Source organism: Barbus barbus, assembly GCF_936440315.1.
Source record: "Barbus barbus genome assembly, chromosome: 50".
Classification (NCBI taxonomy): Eukaryota; Metazoa; Chordata; class Actinopteri; order Cypriniformes; family Cyprinidae; genus Barbus; species Barbus barbus.
In genome coordinates this window covers 9,246,913-9,262,225 of record NC_136728.1, presented here as the reverse complement: position 1 = coordinate 9,262,225, position 15,313 = coordinate 9,246,913, and the positions used below count along the sequence as shown (strand labels likewise).

The following is a 15,313-nucleotide window of genomic DNA, read 5'->3' as shown; positions in this document are numbered from 1 at the left end:
TACTAAAATAATAACCATTAAACGTTTACACACAGAGGCAAAAAAAAGCATATTTATTCTGCCATTGCATAAAGCAGTAAGAAGAAGCAGAAGTTAGGAGGAAATCGAGGCAGTGCAAGTAAAAAACAAAAATATTTGCATCCCCACATATTTAAAAGAGTCATCTTAAACTCACTAAGGTGCTGTCAACACATGAATGTATATAAAAATCACAAAACCCTGGGGTACCTCAGAAAAGCAAATTCCATTTGCTAGACATGATTTCCAGAGAATTCACCTCAGAAATACTCAGCGAGAGTGTCTTTTCAGCAAAAGTGCTGACTGCAAAATAAAGCACCACCACAACATTCAGGACCGGCTCGTCTTCGCTCACCTCCCCAGATGGTGTGCAGGCGCCCTCCTAAACCTAAAACCTGACCGCGCAAAAGATCTCCTCTGCTGCGACTCCAAAAAATAAAGCTTTGCTTCATCCAACAAGCAGCTAACAAAGTTTGGCGCTTTAACAGTTCTCCCCGTGCAGCGTTTACAGACTTTCTGGCTCCGTCGTAATAATCACTTTCCTGTGGGCCCAGCTGGGAGACTTGCACGAATGTTTGGATGTCCTACAGCAGAAGTACTGTTTGTTGTAGATGTGCCTCATTATTTTTGGCCATAGCTGGTGCTGGTGTAACAGAGCCCCCTGGTGTGGTAATTGCTGGACTCCAGCCGTAACTTTCCAAGCCATATGCTCCCACGCTTCGCTGCAGCTGCCACAACTACCTAGTGTCCAGCTGAGACTATCAAACCGTGGTTTAAGACAACAGAGCTTTCAGCCCACCTCCAGACAGCAGAGAAGAGCTGAAAGCTTAAAAGGAGATGTTGTCTATTTACTTCAATGGCTTTGCTTTCCATATGCTCTCATACATAATGTACAATTTATTACAGTATGTGCTTTTCCAGCACGCCAGAATTCAGTCCATGTTTTCCGGGGACAGTTTTTTGGAGCGGTCCTCAGAAATATCCTTGATTGCACTGTGCGTTCAGAACAGCCCCCTGAAGAAAAATACCCCTTAATCTGGCAAGAAAGACTGAGAAGCAAAGCCTACAGGTTACTGCAAATTTTGTGGTGTTGGTTTTGACCACCAGAGGGCGCTGCACAGTCTAACAGCTTGAAGTCGTGTTATTGTTCATCTTCCTTTGGTAACTTGCTTAGAGTAGTTCACTAATGTACAATTCACCTGGTTTAGTTCAGCTTTAACATTAGCATATTAGTTGATATATGCTAATATTGTAGCCTAAGGGTTGGCACTATTACCAAAATGTCATATCACGATATGAAAATTTTTATTTCATAGTGACAGTTTATATATCACAATATAGTTAGTTTTGCTTTAAATGTGGTCTTTATGATATTCAATTTTTTCATAATTCTTGTCACCAGTGTCAATATCACAAAAAACGAATACTACCCGAAATAAAAATAAATAAAACTAAAAACTCAAGCTCACTGAAGACAAGTAAACAGTCAGCGAATAAGAATAAGAAACTAATTACAAGCAATAGGACAAAAAAAAACTAGAGTAGAACAAATAAATAAGAAATGCTACATACTGTCACAGTGCACACACGAGGGAGGAACTGGAACACGCAGACGAGGGTGTAACTTCAAACAATATACTTTACTTAACATCAGGACATGGCAGGACAAGGCAAGGCAGACAAGGACATCACACACCGGGGTTAACGAGTAGACCAGACGAAATCTAACTGAACAGACAGGACTAATATACACAGGTAAATCATAGATAATGAGACTAACATGGCTGGACAAGAATTAAACTGATTACATTTAACAAGGACAGGAAACAAACCAAATAAGGAAACATGAGGCAGGAACACATGATCACACGACAGAACCACATACATTGTATAAAGTAATCAAATGTATAAAACCACTGCATATTATTCACTGTGCAAATTAAATATATTTTTCTCTCTTTTGTTGTTTGATTAACATGATTGACAGACAGCAGGAATATTAGACTGCTGTCACTTTAAGAGCTGCCCGGATCCAATATACTGTTACACGTTTTTTTTATCAACCGTTTTCTTTCACTTAAAGGGCTCTTCACACTGAACGAGAAAATTCGGCGCGATGATGCTTTTGAATGGAAACAATAGATCCCTATGGGGCTATTCACACCAGGCGCGATCATTCGCGACGCAAAAAAATTTTTTTTTTCATCCTATGTGTCAATTTTTTCCCCGTCGCTCCGCGATTAAATATATTTCTACACATGAAATATGAAAGCAAATAGACATATGATTATGACAATATTTTTTCTGTATGTATTTTGTATGCAGCTCATGGTATTTTTATAACAATAAAGCATGTATATGACAATAAGCAGTGTGAGGTTATTAAGCATACAAAGAGTGCTTGTCTGCCTATTATAGAATCAAAATCAACTATAGATCACAATCGGAAGTTATTACAAGCATTCGATAATGGTTTAAAGTGGGTTTTAGGCAAAAACATTCATAATAATTAACGTATATACATTTTCAAATGTGGCTTGATGCTACTTATGTTTGTATTTTAAGATGTTTTCTTGTAAGCATTATAGATAGTTTGTGTTTCTGGCAAAGAACCAAACAGGCTATTGATCTTAATTTAATGCTGCATATTGAGCAGCGGACGATGTTAAATCCATATACGAGATACATATCTGAGCAAAAATGCATTGCTGGTCGGCGCCATCTAGTGTGCAGGCGTGAATTAACAGAAGGCGATCATTTCGCGCTCGGTGTGAAAGCAACATTCGCCGGCGACTCGACTCACTTTTTCGCATCGCGCTCAGTGTGAAACGGCCTTAAGACCTAAATTACTGTGTTTATGAGGATACTTGCAAAGACGCGCATTTTGACCATTCAAGGCCTATAAAATGGCAAAAATAACGTTCAGTACTCCCATGCTCTATGAGCACCGTCTTCATGTTTATGCGCCTCTCTGATGGCACTCACAAACAATCTCACAAACCGTGCACGCATACAGCAAAATGCAGTCGCTGCTGATTGCATTTCAACGGCTTAAAATCACGTGAGCATATAACTGCGATAGAGACAATAATGAAAAATCTCTACTTGTTGACAAATTTCTACCGATTAATCTATGTGTCTGCTGGTATATCGCCCACCCCCATAATACACAATTATTTTTGTTTATTCTTCAGTTTAGCTTTAGCATTAGCATATGCCAATTATGTACAATTATTTTTGTTTATTCGTCAGTTTAGCTTTAGCATTAGCATATGCCAATTATGTATAATTCTTTAGTTTATCTTTAGCATTAACATATAATTTTTATATATATGCCTACATACAATACTCTCATTCTGTGTTCAAATATGCAAACTTCCAACCGTAAATATATGCCAAAAGCATTACGCCAAAATAGTAATATATCTGAGCAGAATATAATAGAGCTGAATGCTTGTGCATTGTTTTGGATACATGCTAACATAAGCATCAGTCCGCAGATATTCGATTCAATGATCCAGTGGTGTATACAGTTCATACTGTGCAAGTGTGTGCAATCATGTCTAAATATAATTTAGAGTAGTATGACATAGCATAGTTTATCACAGTCCTAAATTTAGCACACACAAAAACAGAACAGTCCTCTTTTGCTAAATTGATACAACAACATTGTGAATTTCTGTGATACACTGACCACTGAACTAGAAGTAAACCTTACAAGCCATTTGCATGTACCAACACAGTGACATCTCAAAGCTTGTAGGACTTAATGTCACTGATTAGCATTATTTTTATGGATTTAAGACATTCACAATAACACTCTAGTAAAGTAAAGTCTAGTAAAGCGTCCAGGAGCAATGGGAGCTCATTTAGCACAGCCATCAAAAATACTTTGTAACACTTCACTTGCCTGAAAGAGAACAGAAAAGGAGACAACCTGAAGGCTGTATGACTCAATGTAAGGTAGGCCACTCTGTCTAAGTGACTGTTCCACTCGTTCAAACAAATAATTTGTTGCTCAGCAAACTTTTGGCCCTCAGCATCTGCAATTACTTTGACTGACGTGGTTGTTGCTGTTATGGTGCACTGAAAATGGAGCTGGTGGTGGAAAGTGTGTCATCAGCACACGGAAGAACCTGTGGTTTCCTCAAGCTGATAAAAATCACTGATATTTACTGAGCTTTCAATAAAAATGTCAAATTTAACAAGCTGTATTAAGTACTTGCTCCATAAAATGCAAGAATATCAGTGATGTTCTCAGTTAAACTTTCACAAAGGTCTATCTCATGGTAAAAGGCAGCGACTGTAATGAGATAAAGAAGAAAAGTGACCACTGGTTTGGGAAAGGATAAGTGTTTCCAACACAGTGCACTAGAGCGAATGTAAGAGTATTGCCCACATGGCCGCAGGCAAGGCAAGAAAATCCGACGTTATATGTGGTAAATTCCCAGGTACTTTCTTCCGTTTCGGAAACCACCCATCATTTTTTTTAAAAGGGAAGCCAAAATACTTACTGTGCCCAGTCGGCCAACAGCTGGTCTGCCAAGGTGCCCCACTCAGGGTTTCCCTGGTACAGGCAAAATGCCAGAGATCCACTTCTACCTCATTCAGCCTCTGAGCTGGAATTTACCCAACTGCCCTGTCATGATTTAACTGCTATTGAATTTGATGTCAACTTCTGTCTTATAAAATGTCTATATTTAACATTGTATTTGGTTTAATATAATCATTTTTAGGGTTGTCACGATTCCTCAATTCAATTTGAGTACTCGATTTTAAAGAATGCTCAACTGAAATTTGCCCATGCCGGGTAACTGGCAAAATACCGGAAATGGTGCATTTTACGAACGAGAATCCATAAAAAACTTTATTAGACCGTTTTGCAAGGCTGCATGATATATTAGTCCCTTTTAAAAATCATAATAAAGCATAATGCTATTGTGAATTCACAAACGCTACGATTCAATTAAATATATGCGATGCAGGTTTAATGCGCTTTAATTATTTACATGCGTCTCAAACTCCATCTCTGCACATTGTTGTGATTTGGGTTTATTATAATGTTCATCTGGGAACGCAACGTGCACCATTTCATCGGATTTGTAAGGTACATTATTTATAAACCTATGCAAACACAGGAGAATACACCAATATCGTTCTCAATATGCTAACTGTTCATCACGATTTCAAAATAAAAGTCTAAACCCTCGCTCTGGGTTTACACGTTTTGATGTCCACATATTCAAGAAATCACAGTGGCTGTGGTATTTCTGTTGTAAAAAAATGGCCACATATTAAAGATTAAGTGGACATTTGAATTAAATGTTGTTTAGTCAATAATGGTCTGGCCGTTGCTGCCCTCTACAGACATTTGTGGAATATAAATTAGCTCTACTGTTAATAATACATTAAAAAAAAACATATGATTACTTGCTTTTGATACTTTATTTGAACTAAATATTATTACCTCAGTGCTATTATATATGCATTTTAAGTCATTTTAAAGGCTATTAATCGCTTAGGTCTATTTTTATTACCATAAAAAATGTAATTACAAATATTTGATTACTCGATTAATCTTCAGAATATTCAACCGATTACTCGATTACCAAAATAATCGTGACAGCCCTAATTATTTCCTTATTTTGCACTGATATGCAGTCATCGCATACTGACACCTAGTGGTGTGGATGTAGCCTCATGCAAAAACAAACATATTTAGCTGATGATGCCATTGTAGAAATTCAATATTCATCTTCAGTCATAATTTATTGCATGAGTCAAGCGTTCAATAACATGGCAGTTACCAAGATAAAGCGAGGAGAACACATCTGGTCATGTAATCACCAAATGACCGCCATCATACCTGTTCAATATAAAATGAGTACTGAATTACGAACTGTGTTTTCACAAATCCAATTATACGCTGAGGTGTCAGAGTGCAGTGATACGTTTATGATGGGAAAAAAATTTAAAAAAAATGGCTGCACCCATGATGTGACCTTTTCAATGTAAAATAAAACAGCTTTTATTAGGCTACAAAATTGAGTTGAATCGTATGAGCATTTATTCATTTAGCAAGAATGTTCTTAATCTATTACACTGAATTAAAAAAGGTAGGTCATATAAAATTTTTATACCACAGAATTACAAATACCCCCTGCATTCATGATAATAAGTGTCCCATTAAATCATGTTTCATCAATGGCAGTGTGAGCTTTATGGGAAGTCTTGCCTAAGGCTTTCTAAATCAGGCAGTTTGAAGATCCAATTAATTATCACTTTGCAATAACAGCTCCCCTTCACACGCAGCAAAAAATGTGCGGCAGCATATTGCACCTCTGCATCGCACCAGTTATTTTTAACTTCAAAAAGCTCTGCCGTGGAAAGCTATTGCACTTTAATCAAAACCCGTGGTTCATTTTAAACACATTTCATCCACATATCAGCATGAGAAAGCAAAAAGTCTGTTAATGGTGTTAGTGAAGTACTTATTAATAACTGTGTCTTCACAAATGCAAAGTTGCACTGAGGTGTCAGAGTACGGTGATACATTTGAGATGGGAAAGCACTGGAGGGAAATAAAGGTTAGGTTTTTATATGATTCTTCAGACAAATTCTTCTGCTAGACTTTATGGAATGAGTTTTAATAGTAGTTTTGGTCATGGACACTGTTCTCAACAACCCTTTAGCTGTGAATATAATGATCAAAATTTAAAAGAAAACCACTTGAAAATTCTCAGTTTGTCTAGATTTACAAGGTATGGGTTTGAGTAAAATGTTAATATTGTTTTATTCTATTTAGATCTGATAACATTTCTTCCAAATTTCAAATAAAAATATTGTCATTTAGAGCTTTTTATTGATTGATTGATTGATTGATTGATTGATTGAAAATGACAGTTGGTCAAAATAACAAATGTTTTCATTTGTTGTGACTGAAAATCAGGGTTATTCCACCAAGTATTTGTTTCTTAACTCCTGTGAAGTTAAAACATTGATATTGTGTTGTCTAAAAATGAATATAATCATGCCTGGAAACATGGCGTCTTTTTTGTTGTAGTTGTTGTCTTCTTTTGTTATTTTGACCACTTGTCATTTTAAAAAAAAAAATCTCTAAATGACTTATTTCAAATTAAGAAATGTCATCATTAATACATTTTACATCACTATCCAGATAAAAAAAAAATCCAAAGAAACTGAGAATTTTCCATTTAAACATGGTCTCTTAATTTTTTACATAGCTATATAGCTTGGACAGAAATAAATAAATCAAGCCAATTTTTAGGCTTTGGCTTTGTGTTGTCATTGCAATGAAATTTGCTTTACACATAAAAATGAACTGTAGTCACATTAAAATCATGTTAACATTATTTACATACATTACTTACATATATTATTGAAATTTTATGTCATTTTAATGTTAACAAACTGACCCCATTCACATCCATTGTACACATCCAAGAAAAAGGTGGAAATAATTTTATGCCACAAATACATTATGCCACAAATGTCGTCAACTTGTATTGAACCCAGAAAATATTCATTTAAACATTAAAAAGACTATTTATATATAACTAATTCAATATAATTGGCATAAACACTTTGTGGTTGGATACTCAATCACAACAGGCCTCTTTCACTTGTTAACCACTTCTGGTTTCCTCTGAAAGTCTTTCCTCTGTCCCTAGTTACACCCCCAGCTAGTGATTAACTGTAGCGGTCAGCCTGGGTGAACTCAACAGAACTGCTTAAAACTTAATGATGAGGAATGGGGCTCTGAGTTTTTCTTTCCCTGAAGACCTGAATTCCACCTCATAAGCCAAGCCGAATATATATATATATATATATATATATATATATATATATGCCAGTTTCATGGAGCTGCAAGCAGTGACCTGCATCCGAGCTGTAAAGGAGTGACTAAAACTCTGTATTAGAGATTGATTAATTAAACTCACCCTGGCTGTCACATTTTTTTAAAAACGTGTTTGCCAGGATAGTCCGAAGAGATTCCTGGCCATGTGACCTTAGGACGCTAATGCAGAGTAATGTTGCCGACGGGCAAGAAACCATGAACCCTGTGCGATCCCGAGTCACTTGGCTGGAGACCTTGCTTTTCCAGGCCATTTCTGTTTTAGCAGACCTTACACTGTAAAATGGGACAGATCGGTCTGAATTCTCAGGCTGACTTATGGACTTAAACCTAAAGTTTTAGGAAGCTGTGGAAAAACTTGTCTTAAGAAGCCTGCCTTGAGATATAGGTTACATAAAAGGCTTTTCATTAAAGCCCCGTTCAGTCACATTTGAATATAGATGTCTCCCATGTCAGGGTTTACTACTGTGAGAAGCTCGTGACACTTAAAGAGACTGAATTTTAATTTTTGTAAGTGTCTTTTTGCTACCTGTTAAAAGAGCAGCTAGCTAAACTACAAATTACTCTTTAGAACAATCAGCTATGCTAAGCTAAGCTTCAAAGAAAGCGTAGTTACACTACATGCTACATGAAAAAAGCTTGCTACATATAAATTACTTATGTTTTCATCTGTGATTTATTAAAATAGAATGCTGTAATTTACTAAAATGCCTTTACATTTAAGTCCTGTCCAGTCACATTTGAATTATGAGGTCTTCCATGTTTTAAAAATGGCTTTTACTACTAAGTGAAACCTGTCACACTTTAAAGAGACTGAATTTTTGTAAATGTTACGCAAGCTACTTAGCTTAGCTGCCTTAATTAGCTCTATAGAAACTAAGCTTCAGAGAAAGCGGCTAGTTACACTACATGCTAGGCTACATGAAAAAAGCTGACTTGCTACATGTAAAATACTTACTATATGTTTATGTTTACATTGAAGTCGTGTTCAGTAACATTTCAATTTAGAGGTCTTCCAGTTTTAAAAATCTCTTTTACTACTGTAAGAAGCCTGTGACACTTTAAAGAGATGGAATTTTATTTTTTGTAATTGTTGTGAAAGCTACTTGCTAAAAAGCAGTTAGCTAAGAAAGCTGTTACACTATATGCTACATGGAAAAAGCTAACTTGCTATATGTAAGTTACATACTTATGTTTTCATGTAAAAATAATATAATTTGTTCAAATGTCTCTTTTTTTAAACAAAAATATCCAACGGTATTAACATGAGTGAGTCGTTTCAAAGAACTGATTCAAAACAATGAATGAATGAATGAATGAATGAGGCATTTATATAGCGCTTTATTGTGTATTGCTGTATACACAAAGCTGTACACAATCATTCCCTCCTGATTCGTACTTGAATCACTTGTTCTGATTCTAAACAGCTGACAGAGAACCCTGCTGAAAAAAACAATAGAACCCTGCCCAAAACACAATAGAAAATGTAATGGATTTAATGGTTATAATGGGAATTGTATTGGTTTTAATGGAAACTATAATGGTGTCTACTGGTATGTGATGGATTCTATTGGTGGGATGTTAAATCCTATTGGAAAAATGCCCAAAACACACTACAAAAAGGAATTTTGTAATGGTTTTACTGGAAAAAGCTAATGGTTTATAATGGTATTTTAATGGAAACCATTGGAATTTCTGTGATGGTTTCCATTGGGCTTCTATTGTGTTTTTGGCTTAAATATTGTAACATTGTCGTTAAACAGCTATTTACCAAATAAATTAGCTTTGCTACTAAGCTGCATGATTTTAAAAACGCCACCTTGCTACTATTGCTCTAATTTCACACATAATTTTGCTTTTTACACACAATCTGAATAAACAAGCTGGGTTTGCTGTACTGTATCTCTGCTATTAAAAGATCAAAAAACAAGTTGCATTAAAAAGCTATATTTAGAGACCAGGATATGCCTATTCTTTCAGAACACCTTGCTACCATCTTAGTAGTGCCCTGTGATTTTTACACTTATAAGTTGAGACTGAGTAACAGACTACTCATTTCAGTACTCATTTCAGAGAAAGAATTAAGGCGTGAGAGAGAAGAGAACCAGATAAAGCGTAACATTCACTGGCATGTATGAATTTCTAATAGTGTCCCATGGATTTTTGAAAGGGTCAGCGTGAAGCACACACACAAACTAAAGCTATAGATCTGATATCTCTAGATCTGATAAGTCATGGACACGTCAGGCTGCATGCTGAGTGTGATATGTCTTGGGGGCAAGTCGAGATCAAACACCTTGGAATTCAATGTCGAGAACTAAAGGAGACCTCACCACACACATACACACAACGCTCAAGCAGCCACAAGCATACCAATTCTGTATAGTACAAACAAGACACACAGGGATACATACAGTAACTGGGCCCTTTTGGAGATATAAACCACACCTAGAAATGTATGCAATGGAATTCGACAACAGAATATAAACACAAGTGGCATATGCAAAAACATTTTAACCAAGTTGATTTTTTGTGGAAGTGCTATATTATTGTGCTATATTTAAAATAAATGCCATAATATATATAAATACTGTAAACATGAGCATATATTAGTTCAGTCTAAATACTTTGGGGTATTTGGTATTTATAATCACATTAAGTGCATATAATATAATGTAATGTAATGTAATATAATATATAAAATAATATAATATAACTTACAGAGGGTAAGTGGTTTGGAGAACGGATGGATAGATATATAAATAAGATTTTATTATTTTTTGTTATTTTATAATATATAGATAACAGCTGCTATTATATCATAAAAATATAATTACATTTTAGTGAATGTATTATATTAAATTACTTGATGAATGGATGAATTAATGGATAATATAATATTAAATAATATAATTTAATAGCATATAATACATTTTAGTGGTTATATTATATTATATTAATATATTATTATTATTATTATTATGCTTCTTAATTTTGCAGGAATGCCTGGATAACAAATGAGCCTCACAAAATTAAGATGTGTAGTCATGCGTTGGTCTGCAGGCCTGAGACAGCTGCTGACCTATTACCTCATCATTACACTTATTATGCAGGTCTATTCACCTGACACTAAGCAGACTACAAGGACAACCTTCCATTTGCATAAACGCAAAAAACAACAACAACTGACCTATCCCTCATAGTGTCACGATTTTGCTAAAGCAGACACAATTCTGACACTCGGTTTTAAAAGGACAATGACAAATGGTTAAAAGTATTAAATGTCAATTGATAATGGGGTTGCAGTGCTTAAGTACACTCAGCTTAGCATGTGACAAAACATCTCTAATGACTTTTGAAAAATATGGCAGAATGAGTGACAAAACCGCTCCGCTCCAAAACCTAGTGAGCTGATTTGATGTCTACAGCCTACACAGATAACTGACTACTGAGACAGAATCCTAACTGCAATGGAACCTAATAAATAACTGATTTGGAACACTACCTAGTCAGCAACTCCTAGTCAGCCACATGCTCACAACTGATTCCAATACAACAACTTGGCACCAGAAATATTTTTCCATTCACTTTTCCTATAAATATTTTAAAGTCTTTTAAAATGAATCATAAGTTGTTGTCTTTTCTGAAAGATACAGTACATGCAGTGTATACTTATTAAAATACACACAGGACAACATAGTTTAATGCGACAAATATCTCCTCCACTGGTATCATATTAGTTCCTCCTTGTGCATATTACTTGAATATGAAGTATGCAGGACTGTTCATTTCCTCTTAAAGGAGGATGCCTGTCGTGATCACTGTTCCCCTCAGCTGCAAGGACAAAAAGCATCAGGAGTGATGAGAAGAATAAAACAGACTATGTTCTTTAAAATTGAATTTCAGACCTCATTTGTGCTTGGCTAATCCCTCATTCACACACTGTTCTCCATAAGCAAACACTTCAGATAATTCACTTCCCATCAGGATGTATTACGCACTGAGAGGCAGTAAGATCTCTCCAAATCAAACCAGACACAGAAGGAGAGGAGAGACTCTTGCTGTATATTACAGAATGGAGGATCCGCTGTAGTGCTGCTGTATTATTTGGGGAGAAACTTAACTCCATTTCAGTATATCTTAAATCAAGTCATCTATGACTGTGATGGAAGTGGATAGGGAAAAAAAATATTGCACCCTATTCTGTCACCCAGAGGTTGCTGTCATATCTCAGGAGACTTAATGGAGCTCGCAGGCAATGTTTTGTGTTTTTTTTTTTTTGGGGGGGGGGTTCATAAGTTTCTTTTCAAACTTCTTAGAAGATATAAAAATAAACACAAACAAGATTAATGTGGAAAGCAAAGCCCAGAAAACTTTTGTCTAGGTGGAATCTGATAAAAATGATTTTGAAGTGATTTTGAAAAGTGGTTCAGTAATTTTATCTACAATAGCCTTTATCATATGATACACATAATATATATAATATAATAATATTTACATAATATCATGATACACAATTTTATATACACACACATATATGTGCACACAATTTTCTCCTGATTTTAGAAATAAATCATAATAATAATTTGAATTATTATTTATTATTTAAATATAATTTAATTATTTTAGTGCTGTAAAACTATTCATCGTGATTAATCGCATCCAAAATAAAATATATGTGTGTGTACTGTGTATATTTATTATGTACATATATATATATATATATATATAAACACACATGCATGTATATATTTAAGAAAAATATGCTACGTTTATATATTAAATATATTTATATATGATATAAATTATATGAATATAAATATTCATATGTAAATACAGGTAAATATTTTCTAAATATATGCTGTATGTGTGTGTATTTATATATACATAATAAACATACACAACACACACACACATATATTATGTAAACAAAAACGTTTATTTTGGATGCGATTGTTTGACAGCAGTAATTTAAATATACATTTATATGCATGCATACAACTTTTTATTCAAATTTGTATTGTCGTTTTTATGATTATAATATTTATATATTTTTATTGATGCTGAAATATCACATCTAATGGAGTGTAAGATTCTGTTAACCAACAAGTATTTTGGTTTCTGACATTTCTTCCCAGATGCAAAGTTAGGACACTTTTAAGAATAATTCTTGCTGTCCACGCAAAAACTAAACGATTCAACAGAGAAGCTAACCTAAGGCATAACCTTAACTATACATTTTAGTGTATTTCTGAACTGACCAGCACCTCTATCAGCATAAAAAAGCAGGAATATTGGACCTGGCTGCAGTGGCTTATCTGAAACCGGCAGTACTTGCAAGAATGTGGAAGCTCAATCGACTGCATCCACTTGTGGCATCCTTTGCATACATATGGATACTCAACCGCAGGCTTTTGCGAGTGGAGTGATCGATTGGAGCGTGTGAGTATTGGTGGAGGACGGGTCAGGGGTGATGATTCACATGTCCCCATCACTAAGGGTGAGTTTTATTCAACTGCTGTCATATGTATGGGTGTGCTTGACCGATTAGAGGTGAGACCTCTCATTAATGGGGCCTCGGGGGACAAATAAAGAGAGATCGCTGTGGGACTGTAATTAATTTGGCATCCTAATCCAGACATTACACTGAAGGAGTTTCACACGTTACAAAAGCAGGCTACTTAACAGCACTATCAGATTTATATGATAGCATAATGCTTTTAAAAGGCATTTAAGATTACTTAAGATAGTAAATGAGAGATTAAAGGAGTAGTCAGAACAACAGACCAAACCGCTAATAAAAACATCACAATAATCCATAGGCAATGCACATCACACCAGTCCATCACTTAACATCTTGTGAAGTGAAAAGTTGCATTTGTGTAAGAAACTAAATCATTCAGGTGTTTGAACTTTAAACTGTTGCTTCTGGCCAAAAACAAGTCTATAATCCATAATAATGCTCCATCCTCTGATGTCCTCTTGCATCAAAATCCACCCACTCAATTGTTTTTGCTTATAAACAGTGCTTGATATGTGCATATTTCTCTCCTGATTCAGACGAGACAAGCTTTTCACTGGAGAAAGCAATATTATGGATAGAAGACTCTTTTTTTTATTGCAAACACACTTTTTTCACATCACAAGATGTTAATTGATGGACTGGAGTGGTGTGGATTATTTTGATGTTTTTATCAGCTGTTGGGACTCTCATTCTGACGGCACCCATTCACTGCAGAGGATCCACTGGTGAGCAAATTATGAAATGCTAGATTTCTCCAAATCTGTTCACATAAAGAAACAAACTCATTTACATCTTGGATGGCTTGTGGGTTAGTATAATTTCAGCACGTTTTCATTTGTTTGGGTGAACTAGCATTCATATAAAGAAACTACATAATAACCATAAGTGATGAATTTGTGACAAAACAGGCTGTTTAAAAATACCAGTTCATACCTATCCTGTCAACAGCCAAAATGACAGCTGAAATGCAGCCAGAATGGATCCATTTAAAAATCCATCAGTTCTTCAGAGCAGAATGTCCCAGTAGACAAACTCCCAATGCTGGATCTGCTTTTCATTTCATTCGTATCTGCTGCTGGTTTCTATTCTACAAGCTGCTGTCCCATCAAAATGACCAATTCCTCTTAAAAGACTAAATGACCCATAATCAGTACTAAATCACAAGTGTACTTGTTAAATAACAGACAGCAGTTATAAAGAATCAGCACCTCCTGAATAGCCAATATTGCAAAAAAAATAATGGCTGTATTAAAACCGGTTTCCCTGCAGTGCTCCAGACTGTGAATAAAATGGTTGCAAGCATGATAAAAAAAAATTAAAAATGACTCAAATGAACTGATTCTTTTTAATGAGTCAGTCACAAAACAGCCTCAAACTCGCCAGGTAGCAATTTGAATCAGATTCACTCAGTCAGTAAATCGTTGAAAGCTGCTGTCCTGATTTAACAATTGACTCACTAATTTTTGAATTATGTCTGATTGAAATGAACCAGAAATCACTGAATCAATCATCAAGGTGATGTATTAAGTCTTTGAGACTTTGACTTCTTACTGACTGGTTGCTTATATGATCATGTTTAAATAAAAATACAAATATATACATATACAAATGTTTATATGTAATTGTATAAGATGCTATTTTAATCTAAAAATAACCACCTTTAACTGTAAGACAGTGGATTCATCAGGGTACTTCACATAATATTTAGAACTATAGAGAATATTAGATCACATGGGCCTATATACACACAAATGAAACATTGAAATGGTTCTTGTTAAAATCACTGAGGCAAAAATAACTTTTGGGGATCGCTTTCGGACAATAAGGCATGATTCACAGGGTGATTCATTCTTAGATAATGTGTTCTCTAATGAACAGTTTAGCTGTTTAGACAT

The 15,313-nt window shown here is 35.1% G+C and overlaps 1 protein-coding gene across 1 annotated transcript in view; it reads right to left on the bottom strand.

Moving 5' to 3' along the window:
* Nucleotides 1-15,313, bottom strand: part of grm8b (glutamate receptor, metabotropic 8b) — a 151,388-nt gene that overhangs the window by 124,041 nt on the left and 12,034 nt on the right. The gene's annotated exons all lie outside the window — the stretch shown is intronic.